This window comes from Trematomus bernacchii, unplaced genomic scaffold (genome assembly GCF_902827165.1).
Source record: "Trematomus bernacchii unplaced genomic scaffold, fTreBer1.1, whole genome shotgun sequence".
NCBI classification, from domain to species: Eukaryota; Metazoa; Chordata; class Actinopteri; order Perciformes; family Nototheniidae; genus Trematomus; species Trematomus bernacchii.
The window spans coordinates 1,037,137-1,052,876 of record NW_022987547.1 but is presented as its reverse complement, the minus strand read 5'-3'; the positions used below and the strand labels follow the sequence as shown (position 1 = coordinate 1,052,876).

The window sequence follows — 15,740 nt, the reverse complement described above, 5'->3', positions numbered from 1 at the left end:
ACCATCATGCTTACTATTAAAGCTATTTTTAGAATCAAAATACTGCCGCATAGTGCAATATTCTGTATTGTGGTCTGTTAGGTAAGAGGGAGTGTGTTTTAAAAAGAGTTCATTTGAAATGTTATTTTCTCAAGACTGTTCACTAAACCTTGAACATGTCTGACGAGGATAAAGGAAAGGATTCTTTATCATCTGTGAGCACCTGTGATGATGAGCGGCCTTCTTAATATGGTGTGGCTGCAACAGCAAGATTGGAAGCGAAGTTGATGAATTAGAAATGCCGAAATGAATGAAAATACATCCAATATGTTTTATAAATTCATTGGATTTTCGTCATCTGGCAGGATGAAAGAGATAATCGTTAAAAAGTCACATAGGCCTAAAATATTGTGCATTTTCCCCTCCATTTCCAACTCCTTATTGTGTCTCCAGCCTACATTCTCTCATGCCTTTTTCCCTCTATATCATCTCTTCTTTTATCCTTTCTCCATAGTCCTAGCTCTTGCCTTCGCTCGGTCTACCTCATGGGAACCAGATGGAGCCCCAACACTCAAAAGCTGGTGTCCTCCCTTGCCTTGGGCAAGCGCCACTGACTTCCACACTCCATGGTCGTCTCGATTGATTAGTATTTCCTGTCTGGGGAGTGGCCTTTTTAACTTCAAAAAAGTAGTTTGTGATATTTCGAGGCAATTGATTCAAAACAAAATGTTGAATTATGGATTGAGAAGTGAAAGTTTTTGTGAGTTTGTTTGTAACCAGGTGTGAGTGTGCTTAGAATAAGAATGCACTTCTAACACAGATTTGTCTGTTGTGGTTGTTGACAGGCAAACAGCTATAATTATTTTCAATTCTAAATGGAAAAGTAATCAAAACATAATGAAAGAATCAGAAGTTTCCGTATGAATCAATCTGCATTTCATGGTGCACTGGTTTAACGGAGCTGCAAGAAAGAAAACGGAGGTTTTAAGCCTGTTTAAAGAGAACAGGAAACAGCTTTGCTTTAACAACCATGGCTCAATTAAAGCCTTTTCGGTGTTTCCAAATTGTTTCAGAATCGTAAATGTTGAGCCTAGGGTGGAGATGAATACCTTGGTTTTAATTAAGACGGATACGTGCATCTTTACACGTACAGCCCTTGGAATGTCCTTGCAGATGCATAGGACCAGTGAGTAGCCTCTACTACAAAAGCTCTTATCTTCTCCGCGAAACAGCTCTGCATGCAGAAGTTGGTTTCCAAGGAGACATGAACGGAAGGAAGGGAGAAGAGGAGTCAAATCCTCTCTGCTGATCCCATTGATGTCCAAGCTTAACTCTAATTGAGGAGGTGCTCACTTTACAGAGCATGAGTCCCTCCTTTATGACTTGCCGAAGCTGCTCTCCTTGAGCTAGAGAAAGATGTCCTTTACTCCCTGGTGTTCGGCAGTCAACTTTTAAAAGATCAATTGTAATTTGGGCTAAATAACCTCAACGACTTCTGATGGATCGCTCACATGGGCTCCTGGGGATCAGGCGATCAATGCATTTTAGAAAATGAAATGGGCGAATGAGTGTTCTATGTTTACTGCCATCGAAGTATACTCTGTTTAGCTGGATCCCCACCGAGGCTGGCATTGAGTTGCAGATGGAAGGGTTCAATAGTGTAAAGTCAATATGAAGGCATGGCTGCTTCATGCGGGGCTGGGGGAGATTGTGCTGCTATTTGTTGGGTATGAGGGACTGCATGTTGACGGTCATAGTGATTTGGTTGTGACAAAGAGAAGCAGAGTGTGTTGAGTTTGTTTCTGCTTGGGATTTACTGGTGCTTGGTGCTTTGGATGTAGGATGGACTGAGAGCTGCTTTTCCAATTCAATGGTCTGTGAGAGATGATATTATGACTCCAGTTGACTCAAGAAATGCTACATGGTGAAGGACAAATATGAAAGACTTTTAATTAATACAGTAAACGAACAATTATGTATTTAACTAACGGCAGTCAGGCTAGAAATCGTTCAGACAAACCAACAGCATCTTATGCCAACCGCTTATGCTTGTACAGATGCTAAAATCGACCTATGTTTAACTTCCACTTATAAGGGAGCTTTTGTGGAATAATGTTCTCTTTCGGATGTAAAATCAAAGTTTGTTTACAACAGCAAACTTGTTTTTTCTTTTTTTGGGGGTTATTTGAAGAGCTGAACTATTTTCTGTGAACACGTCTTGGGGGTAGAACAACAAGCCCTTAACAACATGTTGATATTGTACCCTGACGAAAGTTATATTGGGACCCTTTTTCGCCAATGTTCGCTTATGTACTCATCCAGCAGACAATATTTGGACCATCCAATCAATATGAGTCAAATACATTGGCACTAGATGAAAATAACGAACAAGCAAAAGCAATCAGACGATCTGTTCGGACCAAATTATGTGGAAGATTAAACAACACTAAATTATTTTACCCTGGTTATCTTGGGTAGTCATTAGTAACAGTTGGCAGACCGACTTTTTGTTGGACTTGTACTCAGTGATAAGGGATATAATTGATGGCCGTAGCAATTAGAATTAAACCCAAATTGTAATAAACCACCATTGTCATTAACCTTAAAGGGGCAGATCGGACACTAAGGACTTTAGTTGTTTCTGTGTAATATTCATTCTCACATACTCATTTTATGGACAAATCCTGGCTCAAATAATGTCGTAAAGTCTGGATGAATAATTTCTCACAAGGAATTTTAAATTAAGATTTGTATTACCGGTAGTCCTATAATGCTCATCATAACACCAGTTGCCTGGGAAATAAAATTAGGAATACAATTAAATAAATGAAAAAGCCAAGTCAATTTTCAAATGTTAATCAGGGGAATATTATAACCACTTTCTCACACTCATTTTGAAAATGACACATTCACACGACAACATAATCTGCCAATAGACGATGAATATGTGCAGTGGAGGAACAACCATTTCTTTAACATGAGTCAATTATTACCATGAAATCTCTTAAGCTCCAGAGGTACATCATTGAAATAGCTTCATACTACAAGTTCTCACCGGTAAGGGATTTTCTTTGTTGCCCTCAGCTGGAAAAAGCACTTTTGTACACACTGTACAATAGGACACTTAATCACAGGGACTAGATCAGTGGAATATAGTGACTGTGTGCAGCCAGCAGAGCCAGCACCAGGGAGCAGGATAAAGGGTGATGTATTCCTTTAGGAGCCTCTCGGCAACTGATCCTTCTGAGAGGAAGGCTCAGATGCAATCATTAGCTTGCTTATTTTCAGATAAAGTCACTGTAATCTGGTACACATGGAGTCAAACGCAATTTGACACATGCTACGAATAAAGGTTGCTACATCTCATGTCAGGATTTAAGGGCTTAATGGATCAATGGTTGTTTGTTTGTACATGTAAGCCTCTATATTTGTCCGTACTGTACTGTGTGTGGCAACATAACATGCATCATACCTAACAGAAGACAGACTCTATACACAGTCCAGTACACTAGGAGCTGGAAAACGTATTTTCTCCCATATCACATTCGCAGTTTTGAACGGGATGATCATTGTCAATCAAAACAAAATATAGGCAACCAAATTACTTGGCTAGGTTTAAAAAATGATAAGAAAGAAGGCCAGAGTCAAGGTGAACTTTTTATTCAACATAAGACACAAACATTATAGCCCTGTCTCCTAAAAAAATATTTTCCTGGGAAACATATTTTGATTAAAGTGGGGTAGGTAAGTTTGAGAAACCGGCTCGAGATACACTTTTTGTTATATTCCATGGAATGCTCTTAACATCCCGATGGCAATGAATATCTTAAGTGCTTTGACAAAAATCCATAAAAAAATTCATCTGTGGAAGCTGTAGTACTGTAAAAAGCACGACCAATCATTTTAGCCGGCCCGGCTAAAATAACTGGATGGCCTACCTGCCTGTCAGCCTTCCATCTGTGCACAAACTTATCTCGTGCCCTCATTGGTCATGTGCGCGTTCGTGTGTGTTGGAGGAGGGGCTCTGTAAGGAAGTGGCAGATTTTTTCCGGTTGTGTATTTTCAAGTTCTAGCGCACTCGAGCTGGTTTCTCCAAAATGACCTACCCCACCTTTAATGCAATTTGAAACGATAGAAAAATCAAACAAATCTACTTGGTATTTGTGATGAGTCAAAACAATCATCGTCCCTACTGTAATTGTATCATGTTTGTCTGTTTGTATAAAATCTATTGCCTTTCTGTATATCCTTTCTCCATTGCCTTGCCATATGGTCTGGGATGGGGGTTAGCATGACATTGACTTAGATCAAGGATTGATGATTGACTTTCTGGGTTAGACTTCTGCAGATGTATTGGACACTTAGCTAAAAGAAAGAGTAGAGCTGTCGACTGAGTTGGATAAGGTGGTGCCCTTGTACCAACGGTCTTTCACTACCTCCCCAGGAATTTGTCATCTATCCCTAGGGAGGCTGAGGACTTGGAATCCGAATGGGCCTTGTACACAAACTTCCATTATGAAGCAGTTTCTTGGAGTTGTGGTCACAAGGTCATTGGCGCCTGTCGTGTTGAGAACCCATTGGTGGATATCGGTGAGGATGGATGCCTTTCAGGCTTGGTTGGTGATGAGTCAAAAACAAACCAGGACAAAATAGGATTGACTTGAAATATGATTGAAAATGCAATGTTTTTTTTTAAGGAAAGTACATATTTAGAACAACAGGCTAAACATGAGTGCAAAAATAGAAGAATATACATAGTTTAAATATCAATACAGGTATAGTAAATGAATGAAAACAAATCCTAACATTCCCTAAAATCTGAGTCTTTGGATACTTTGAGCATCAGTGGAACCAAGATGGTTCTTCTTCCCTGCTTTTTGTTCTCAGCAGATTCATCATGTCGTTGTTATTCTATCTCAGATCCATGGCCAGTGACGCAGGCCTAGTGCTGGAGCCACCGGCCCATCACATCTATAATTAAAAAAAACATGGGTTAGCAGCTGTTTACAGGCTCATTAGACTAGAGATTATACAGAAACCTAGGATATATTTCAGGCGGGCAGTACTTATGCAACAGAGCTCTTCAACACTTCCATATAACACGAGTGAGAAGGATTTATAAAACAAATGGATGTGTTTGTCTCCAAATCTGAGATTGATTGCTTATAAAACTCCTCTCCTGTTTTTCAGCAGATACATATTTTGATTCGAAGACATCTGATGAATGACAAATGATCGATGTGCCGCATTTGTGTATTGTAAATTCAATTAGTTTCAATTCAATTTGGAGGGGAGCTGACATAAAGCTCCTGCGGTAAATCGTTATGTAAATTAGCAGAGAGGATTATGATATGTCAAATAATCATTTTGGTGGTTTTGTTTCCAAGATATTAACAAACCAAGGCATATACGCGAAAACAAATGCGTGGTGCAACAAGGGGATGTGTGAAGATAACTTATTAATGAATACAGTTCATGTTTTCAGGCCTTTTTAGCTGCCATACTGATACTGTTTACCTTATATTAGCTTCTGCTGGAGGATCATAGTTTACAAAGTCAACACATTTAATTGAGTTGTCAAATGTTTGATCCCAAGTGTATGGATCTCATTTCCTCCTGCATGATAATGGTTCTCTTTGGACTAACACAATTATATAATATTATAAGGGATCAGCTGGTTACATTCATAGCATCAATAACACAATCAGTCAGTCGCATTAGGATTGGGCACAAAGTGAATGCTGCTTCCACTTTGATGGATTGACCATTAATTACAAATAATAATAAATCTGAACTAATGATTGTGGTAGTGATTCTCCATACATCTCAAGTAGGATCCATCTCAGAAAGTCACAAAGAATTACACAGAGGGGGAAATGCAGTGAAACAGAAATAGGCTTAGGATTTTTGAATATTAAGTAGTTAGACACTTTTTAAGGATGTTAAAGGTCACCTATTATGCAAAATCCACTTTTTCATGTATTTTCTACATAAACATGTGTCCCCTCTGTGTAAAGACATTCTGAAAGTTTCAGGAACAAAGATACGCTCACTTTTTGTCCTGATCCATTTATATAAAAACCTGCAAATGAGCTGATCAGATTTGAGCCACTTTATGATGTCATAACGATTTGTTGGCTTGTGTAACCATTAGCCAATCACCAACCAAGGTAACACCCGCCCACCTGATCACCTGAATCTCCTCCTAGAGCACCATTGTGTTGTTTTTAACCAAATATCTCGCAGAGCGGCGTTGGGAGTGGCTCCTTATTTTCATCTAAAGTAAAAGACAGAGAATCAGCACTTTTGAAACAGGGCTGAAACAGAGGGGATTATGGGATGCTACAATGGGTGATCTGTTTGGTATTTCAGCCAAACACTTCAGAGACATGTTTTGTATATATCTGAGACCTATAATATATTGATGAATAACAGTATAATAAGCAGTGGCAGCGCCAGGGTATGGCTGGGGCCAGGGTATGGCTGGGGTAGGCTACAGCCATACCAAGAAATGGCTTAGCCCCACCTTAGCCCCACCATGAAAAATGATGTTAAAGTTACCATGTTGAGAACACGGATTGCGAAAATATACGGGTCGTGTCCACAACACACAAACTGATCCTGGTGTAACAAGTGCACGTTACTGATGCAATATGGTTGATACCATTCGGGCCTATGCTATAAGAGGGGTGCAAGGAATAGTCTGGGAATGGGGGAGTTTTATACACTAAAGGTGTGGAAATTCTCTCGTGTTATAATATCAGCGTGGCCACGGTCAGATCAAAATGCCTCCGAATGCAATTCGAATAGACCTACAGCCAATCAGAGCAACGAAACGTTGGGTCTGCGTCATGCCTTACTGATTGAGATCAATCGGAACCGCCATTCAGTATCCCCATTGGATCTTCAACGTGTATTATCATACGTCACGTTCACAGTGATCCCTTTCTATTTACTACAAGACAAATGTGCCGTTTTATTTCATACTGTTCAATTTGGATTGAGACAGGGAAATAATCTAAACCTCACGCATGGCGTTTCACTGTCAAAGGGGACGATATATCGTGTACAGTATGTAATTACATTGCACATACTGACTTGAGCGCCACCACTGTATGGGTTAGCCCTACCATATATTACCCAACAAAAATACTCTGGCGCCACCACTGATAATGAGTGACCTTTAAAACTGTTGGAATAGCCTTAGATAGGGAATATTATATAAGGCTACTGTTATAGTGAAGAAAACATGTATTTGTCTATCAGAGCACTCACATAAGAAAGAGTACTGACTGCTTGGGCAGACAGCAAAGAATGGCGCTGATTTATTGTTTGTTTTATGTTCCTCGACAGTGGACAGGTTTCCTGAGGGGTTTCCTGTCTGCCAACTAAGGCTAGAATAGTATCTCTGTGGATTTGAAGGTAAAACAATGTCCAGGTGTTGAATTGGGTGCCTCTGGCTATTTTGCTCTAAAAGTTTTAGCTTTCCATGCGTCTTTAATTACAGATGTTTTTGAGCTGGATATTCGTCCTCAAGGAGATTCTGTCTTTCCTCTTCAGTCTTTCTCTCCCTTTTGTGCATTCTGTTGTTGTCTCTCTTTCTGACTTGGGTGTCTGTATTATTATTCGTGTCTGTGTGACACATAGTTGATCTTGTAACAAACTAAAAAAAGAATTGCAACAAAAGTAGTTGTTTAGATTTACTAAAAACATCAGGGTTTGGCTTAAAATAAGTATGTTTGTTACATTATGGAAGTAATGTAGAATTGTGTTTGACCTACTATATCCATCCACCCCTACCACCTCTATTGAGGATATCACCTGACTTTAATTGCAAACATACTTTTGATACGTCAAAGATAGACTAATCCAGGACAAAATAAGGTTCCCTAGAAATGGAATTCACGATGCATTTTTACTCCGAGTGTAATTTTTTCGGACACCTAGCTGGCGTTAATGGTGTACTGGAGCTTTTGTCTTATGTGTTTGTGTAGTTACCAGGTTTCCATGGTGAAGAGGGGGTTGGGTGGCTCAGGCAATACATCTTTGACGACACTTGAAGTTCCCTGACGTCCTCCAGATCAATTTTTGGAAATAAATGTTTAGTGTATAATCTTTATTTTCCCTACTGTAATTTGATCATGTTGGTCTGTTTGTATATATATAAAATCTATTGCCTTTCTGTATATCCTTTTTCCATTGCCTTGATATACATGTATGGTCTGATGGGGGTTAGCATGACATTGACTTAGATCAAGGATTGATGACTGACTTTCTGGGTTAGAGTTCTGCAGATGTATTGGACACTTAGGTTCAAAGAGTAGTAGAGCTGTTGACTGAGTTGGATAAGGTGGTGCCCTTGTACCAAAGGTCTTTCACTACCTCCCCAGGAATTTGTCATCTATCCCTAGGGAGGCTGAGGACTTGTACACAAACTTCCATTATGAAGCAGTTTCTTTGAGTTGTGGTCACAAGGTCATAGGCGCCTGTCGTGTTGAGAACCCATTGGTGGATATCGGTGAGGATGGAGGCCTTTCAGGCTTGGTTGGCTCCGGGGTCCTTTGAGGAAGTAGAGGGCTAACAGGAAGCCAGAAAGGTGACAGCCTCGGGGGTCACTGAAGCAAAACCAGAGATGTGTGCAACCTAATATAACTGCTTACTTGAGACCCATACCGCAGTTGTATAACACCATGCATTCATTATTAATGGAAAACATTCGAAAACATAATAGATCACAAGTAATTACCCATAATGTCTTGCATTAATGGTTTATTTACCCAGTTTCAGCATATACATGTTAAGGAACAGGAGCATCTGTAACACTGAGAGATACTCAACAGATAATAATAATAATAATGAATAATTTGTTCGCTTGCTCCTTGGATTGTGGGGGGTTAAGGTCTTTTACACATGCTCTTTGATGGCCTGCCTGTGTCCTCAGATACCAGAATGGATGAAGTAATTATTGAAAAAGCCCCAACCCCTCATTAGTCCTTTCTGGAACGTTCCTCCCTTCTATTTACTCATATCCAGCCGCTAATTAGTGAAGTGCATAGTGAAGGGGTTACCCAATCAAATCACTGAACACATATACTGTATCAAAGACTTTTTATTATTCCTTTGGGATGCTGGCAATATCTTCAGAGCCACTATAAAGCAAAGTAGTTGGCTACTAACATGTGTTTGAATGTCCGTTTAAGTGTGCTTCAGTAAAGTGTACATATGTGTGTGCACGACCAAACATGTGTTAATGGACATGTTTTTGTTGGCAGGTCGAGGTCGGTACTGACACATCTTTGTGTCACTTGTTCTTCTTGCACAAAGGCTCAGCCAATTAACCAGATTCATTTGAGAGGTTGGATGAAAATGAAAGGATGGATGAAGGAAGAAGGGACGGAAACCATGACAGCAAAGAGGAGGAAGAATGATGACACGGGCAACAAGAATGATATACATCTATGTGGAAAAGTAAAGAGACCCAAGGGGAAGGAAGGAAGGAACAGAACAGGAGAACAATAAAGAGGGAACACAGGCTCCAGGAAGAAAGAGATAGAACGAGAGAGTGGAAAGATGTAGGCTGAATAGGAAGATTAAACAGTGAGACAGTAGGAATGAAGGAGATATGGATGTGGGTTCTTCCTGGAGGATAATGGCTCCTCTCTCCTCTATTGCTCACTGAAGGACACATGAGTGTCTGTGGCCATATATGTATCAGAGTCTGGGCAGCTTAGGCAATTTCATGGAGCTGAAGAAGATGATGGTAATCCAGTTAAATTGAAAAATGGTAATGTCTATGGATCCTCGTTCATCCTGTAATTAATCCTTTTTTACATTCATGCATCCAGATAGTTTATGTGATTAGGATTGACTGAGGATAATACTTCCCTCAGTCATGCCCTGCTGAAAAACGACTAGCTGCCTTGTGATGTACAAATTCACATTTATTTCCAGCTGAACATTCAACCAAAAAGGGCCCTCCAGTGTTTAATGGAACGGTTAAATGGAGTGTCACAGGGATAGACAGGAGAGCTGAGGTTTTACCCTCTCGGTTTAAGTGTGTGTGAGTGAGTGTGTGTTTATCTGCTTTGTGTCACATGTAAGGGCCATTTTTCGACTAAACCAGTTGAATAGGGAAAGTATAACTGGGGACCAAACTGGCCTCATTAATGTGTTTACACTGTGTTTCTATTCAGCATAAAGTAAAGAGAAGAAAATAGTCTTTGTTTGAGTTTGGACAAGGCAAATACAGCCAAAGCAAAAGCTGTCAAGCAATATATTTGAAAATCAGCAAAATAATGAATGGTTACTTTTAGAGTGTTTCAGTGTAATGACGCACATAAGCCGTACTATCTATTGGGCCAAGAGGTAGATTAAAAGATCATCATCACTCTCACATCTGCTAGATCCATGAGATGGTTAGCTTAGCTTAGCATTAAGACTTAAAGGTGGGGTAGGTAAGTTTGAGAAACCGGCTCGAGATACACTTTTTGTTATATTCCATGGAATGCGCTTAACATCCCGATAGCAATGAATATTTTAAGTGCTTTGACAAAAAATCCATAAAACAATTTCATCTGTGGAAGCCGTGGTACTGTAAAAAGCACGACCAATCATTTTAGCCGGCCCGGCTAAAATAACTGGATGGCCTACCTGCCTGTCAGCCTTCCATCTGTGCACAAACTTATGTGCCCTCATTGGTCATGTGATCGTTCGTGTGTTTTGGAGGAGGGGCTCTGTAAGGAAGTGGCAGATTTTTTCCAGCTGTGTATTTTCAAATTCTAGCGCACTCGAGCTGGTTTCTCCAAAATTACCTACCCCACCTTTAAAGCAGCAGGAAAACTTTGAATGTTCCTTTACCGTTTGATAGAGACAAGGCTAGTCGTTTCCCCTGTTTTAGTCTTTATGCTATGCTAAGCTAAGCTAAGCTAACTTGTCTCCACTTTCTAGACATGAGAGTGGTATCAATCTGCTTGTCTTACCCTGGGAAAGAAAACCGTAATGAACATGTATAGCTAGCCCCTGTTGAGAAGATGGTTTCAGTATGAACATGTAGCTAATGTTCCAGGTGAAAAAAAAAATATATAAAGAAAGTGGTAGACACAGAAAATGCAAGTTTCCCCTAGGTTCCCTCCAGTGTTAAAAAAAAATGCATCAATAAGTGCAGGTGAAATATTAGCAATACATTCATTGAGAATGTAAATTCAATGTTCAACATGTTCACAGTGGTTCACATGGAGCTACTTAGCTTTTTGGGTAACACCCAGTGATGTTTTAGAAAATCACTATGAATTCTCTCCACGAACAATATTCATTATCATCCGAAGGGGAAAATACTTTTTGTTTTAAATCCTGTAACGATCTGGGCAACATTAAGGATGCTCCCATTAGAGTTCTTGCTACTATAGCTGAAGGCGATGAGGTGTAACTCAACAGAAACCTTTGCCTTTCTTAATATAATCTCTCTCCACTCATTTGTGCCGTCAAAGAAAGCACAGAGGACATTTTACAGATTTATGAGAAACAACAACTTCTTAAGGAAGCTGCGTAAAGATTTAAAGAGGGTTATGCTTTACTAAATCTAAGAAGTGACATTTTGAAGGTCTGACCCTCCTGAAGGGTACATTTATTTTTCCAAAGGCGTCAACACTTTTTTTGCAGTCTCTGTGCTCTCTCTCTATCTCCAGTGCTGGTATGTTTCCTGAATGCTGTCCTTTAAAGTTGTTTCAACAAATAATTTCCTGTTAAAGTGGAATGACTACTTCAAATCAAAAACATTTGTATTCCCCAAGACACTCTAAAAAAGCCAATAAAAAACTATATTAAGTGAAAACTACATAGAAAAGGCAGAATTAAACGAAATAAAGTCAAAGATCACATTGCTTTTTTCATAGAATTGAGGCAAAGAGCATTCCAAAAAAAGGTAATAACCAAATTGCCAAAGAATAAAAGGTTGTCAGAAGAACATTGGTCTTCATTATTGTACTGTAATGATCATAAGTGAGTTACCATTACACAAGAAAAGCCTTAATAATACAATAAATTGAAGCCCCAATGGCATCTTTGCTTGGGACTGCAACAATTTAAATCTTGTAGTGGAGTGGCAAGATTTTGAACACTCAAAAGCACAACTTGGAGCATGGGGGTGGGGGGTTATTTCCATCTCTTATGCCAAGCTCTACATCTGTGGTATGTCCGGCATAACTTTGGTAAAAGTATGGAGGACCACTCTCGAGTAGCTCAGGGGCAGGTTTCTGAAACTCCAAATCCAGGACTTATAAACCTCCAGAAGCATTCTAAAACCTGCTAAAATCTGAAAAAAAGATGAAAGGATCTGATCTGAAATTGTTTAAAGGAAATTGTCGATGTGTTTGATACCATCAAACTACTGAATCTACAAAGCAAGCTTTCAAAGCTTGATGACTGATACAGTTGACTGAAAATAGCAAAAAATGTTATGTAATGCTCTATTCCCATGAGCAGCCTAAAAACAAACACTTACATCCATTGGACACAAACACACAAACAATAACAGTTATAAAATGGACTTGATAGGATGATGATGGGATGGAGAATATGTTTTAAACAATCCAAATGTCTAAATCAGGAGCCGAGTAAATGTCCGGTAACTGATCCGAGTGTCAGAAAAAATAACATTAATGATAGAGTTGAATCAAATGCAGTTGGTTGTTTAAAGCTTTAAAACACCATGTGTCAGGATCTCGACACAAACTGATGAACCCAAATGAACGACCCAGAGACAAAGTCTTGAATGTAAACAATTTTTAATTTTAATTTCACAGATCAGGTAATCCCTCTTAACAGAGTAGGTACTGGAAATAACAAAAGGCACTCACAAGGAGGAAAAAACTAGGCATAACAGAAAGAGAACTTAAGAAACACTTAAGCCTAAAAAATTAACAAAAGAAACAAAACCTGACATGAGTGAAAGCGGTCCTTTCTGAGCTGGGGCTTGGCACGACCATTCGGAGAAACAAACAAGACGAACTGACACAGGACAGGGGAGAGACAGGACTATTTAAACATGAGGTGAGTGGGAACAGGTGGAAACAATCAGGGGCGGGGCAGACACTGATGATGGCGGGAAAAACACACAAGGGGAGGAAGACACTAGGGTTGCGGTCGAATAGTCCATTTAGCTTAGGAACCTTCCTAACGGAGTGAAATTACCCGGAAGTCCCTCAGTGGCAGCCATGATAAGTGCCGTTCGAATTCTCTAAATTAAAAGGAAAGGAGGTTTCAAACTTCCTTTATAACCTCCTTTAGCTTAGGAACCACTGGACCTCCCTAACCTAAAGGAGAGGAGAATATGCTGCCCCACAATGCCTTGCGGCCACGGCATTTGCCGTCACACAACAGTCGGCCGTTCACGGAAACAACCGATTATGAACGAGAAATGATATCATGAAAGTTACGGTGCTTATTAAGCATTTTAAAACGTATGTGGTAAGTTGCCAAAGTGCTTTGTTTTGAACGTTCATCAGTATTATAATCAAAAAGAGAAATATGAACGTTAGTTTTTACTGAAATGATCAAATAAAGTCAACATTTCACAGTCTTTACTGAGCTGTGTGGGGTTTGTTCAACTTTTAAAATATGTTTGAATGGTGATATACACAGTGATAGATGTTATGGACTAACGTTTATAATAAATACATTTGTATTGATTTTAAGATCTTTTGATACAAACATACGTATTGGGATCATTTGTATTAATGTGGACCGGAGGGAGAGGGTGACGAGCATAAGTTTCACTTTCCTTTTTTATTTCAATTCCAACTTTGGTCATGAAGAATATGTTTCACGTTCATAAAGCATAAAACAACAGCATCAGAGCACGGTGCAGAGTCTCTAGATGAGTTTACAGTAGTCCCTCGTTCTTATTAAACATCCATGTTGTAGTCCGCTGTATAGAAAACTGTAGTCTCCATAGTTTCCCCACAGCAGCAGACGCACATTTATGACCTCCGCTGGCGCATCATAAACACGTTGGATAGTGAAAGTGCAGTCGGATTCTCTAAAGTACCGCAGTCTCTTCTCCTAAGTCCTTTTGAATTCTCCTATCCACTATCCCTTAACCCCATGACGTTTCATTCAGAGGTCAATAGACGATAGGGTTAGAATTTAGGAGCTGATTTTTGGATTATTCGACCGCAACCAGGGCCTGAAATTAAAGACAAGAGGTAAATACAAAATAAAACAGGAAATGGAAAACGAGACATGACAATAAACACAGAGACTGACTAGAGATGAAGAACCTAAATAAACAGACATGACACATTTGACGAGACACAACACCATGGTCAATAACATGATGGATAAAAGGAAAGACCTGGAACAGAGCTGTGTGCTTTCAAGCTGCACAGAAACGCTGTGCTCTGTTTACTTGCACTCTGATGATTCCATTCATGTTCATTTAAGGGACAAATCAAAAGAGGAAATGGAATATTTTAGAAGGTTTAAAGCAGGGCACTTTTATCTGAACTGTGCTCATATGAATAAGTGATCAGGGAAAAGGTTAAGACAGGTTATTTGTGTGTGCATGGGTTGAATCTCTAACACCAGACTCACATCCATTCCACAATAGTAACAATAATAGAACCCACTGTTGGTTTATATATATATATAAATATGTGTCACTGTCAATGAGTAATCAGGGACAAGGTTGACACATTCTAGTTCTGTTAATTTGTGAGCCAAGAGGTTGTGTCATGCAAATTTGAACTCATAATTAACACATTTTGAGTCACTGGCCTTCTTTCAGTTAGCTATAGCAATCATCTGATCTTCAGGTGGCAGCAGGTTACAGCAGGTTTAATATGCATGAGTTCAAGATTTCACTACAATATTTCCAAGAACTAAGAAGAGATAAACAAAAATAACATGACTGTATCTCACACATCCGAAAAAGAAAGGACAGCAACTAATTGGCATAGTGTGGGCTGACTAATTGTATCTTTTTAAGAAATACCCAGGGGTGCTGCCTGTGATTAATTAATTCAATAATTAGAAAAGGACATCATCAGTGTTTTTATGAACATAGTTCTTGATGGTTTATATCTGATAAATTCTAGTGCCTACACAAAGCTGCTCAAAGTAATACATATTTTATGACATCAAGGGAGAATCAGAGAAAAGCCTTTGAGCACCCTTCCCTTCTTCTTGTTATATTTAAGAACAGTACACTACCTGTCACTCCTTTCACTCTCACAGTTTTCGACAAAGACACATACAGTAGCAAGAAGCTGGCAGTCAATGTAATACAGTCAAAACTCCCTGCTGCCTTTCCCCTTCTCAGCATTTGCTAAACTGCCAGAGGACACATCAAGAGTTTAACACAGCCTGCAAAACTGTCTATGCCAAACCATTTGGCATTGTAAACTCTTCTACGTAAGTAATGGGCAATGCCTTATGGGCACTCTTAAAAACAATCTCTATCTTGTACGTTTCTCTCCACTCCATTTATTATGTCACTCTCTTTTCCCAATGTGTCACGTCGTCTCTCCTCCACCCCACAAAAGAGAAAGGAGGAAATCAAACTATTTGGAGGGTTACAAATGTAACATTTGACCAAATCTGTACCTCCAGAACTTTATGCCAAGCTAAGAAAGAGACAATGCACTTAATAGAATTGCAGGTCTTTCAACATGGCACTGTGCAAACCTGGGCTCTGCAAAAAGCTGCAGGCTGGTAATTAAAGTGGGTATCTAAAGAGCTATTAACCTCACCGTTTTTACTGTTAC

General features: G+C 39.4%; 1 protein-coding gene across 1 annotated transcript in view; it reads left to right on the top strand.

Moving 5' to 3' along the window:
* LOC117476330 (matrix metalloproteinase-17-like) overlaps positions 1-15,740 on the top strand; it is a 111,229-nt gene that overhangs the window by 20,591 nt on the left and 74,898 nt on the right. The gene's annotated exons all lie outside the window — the stretch shown is intronic.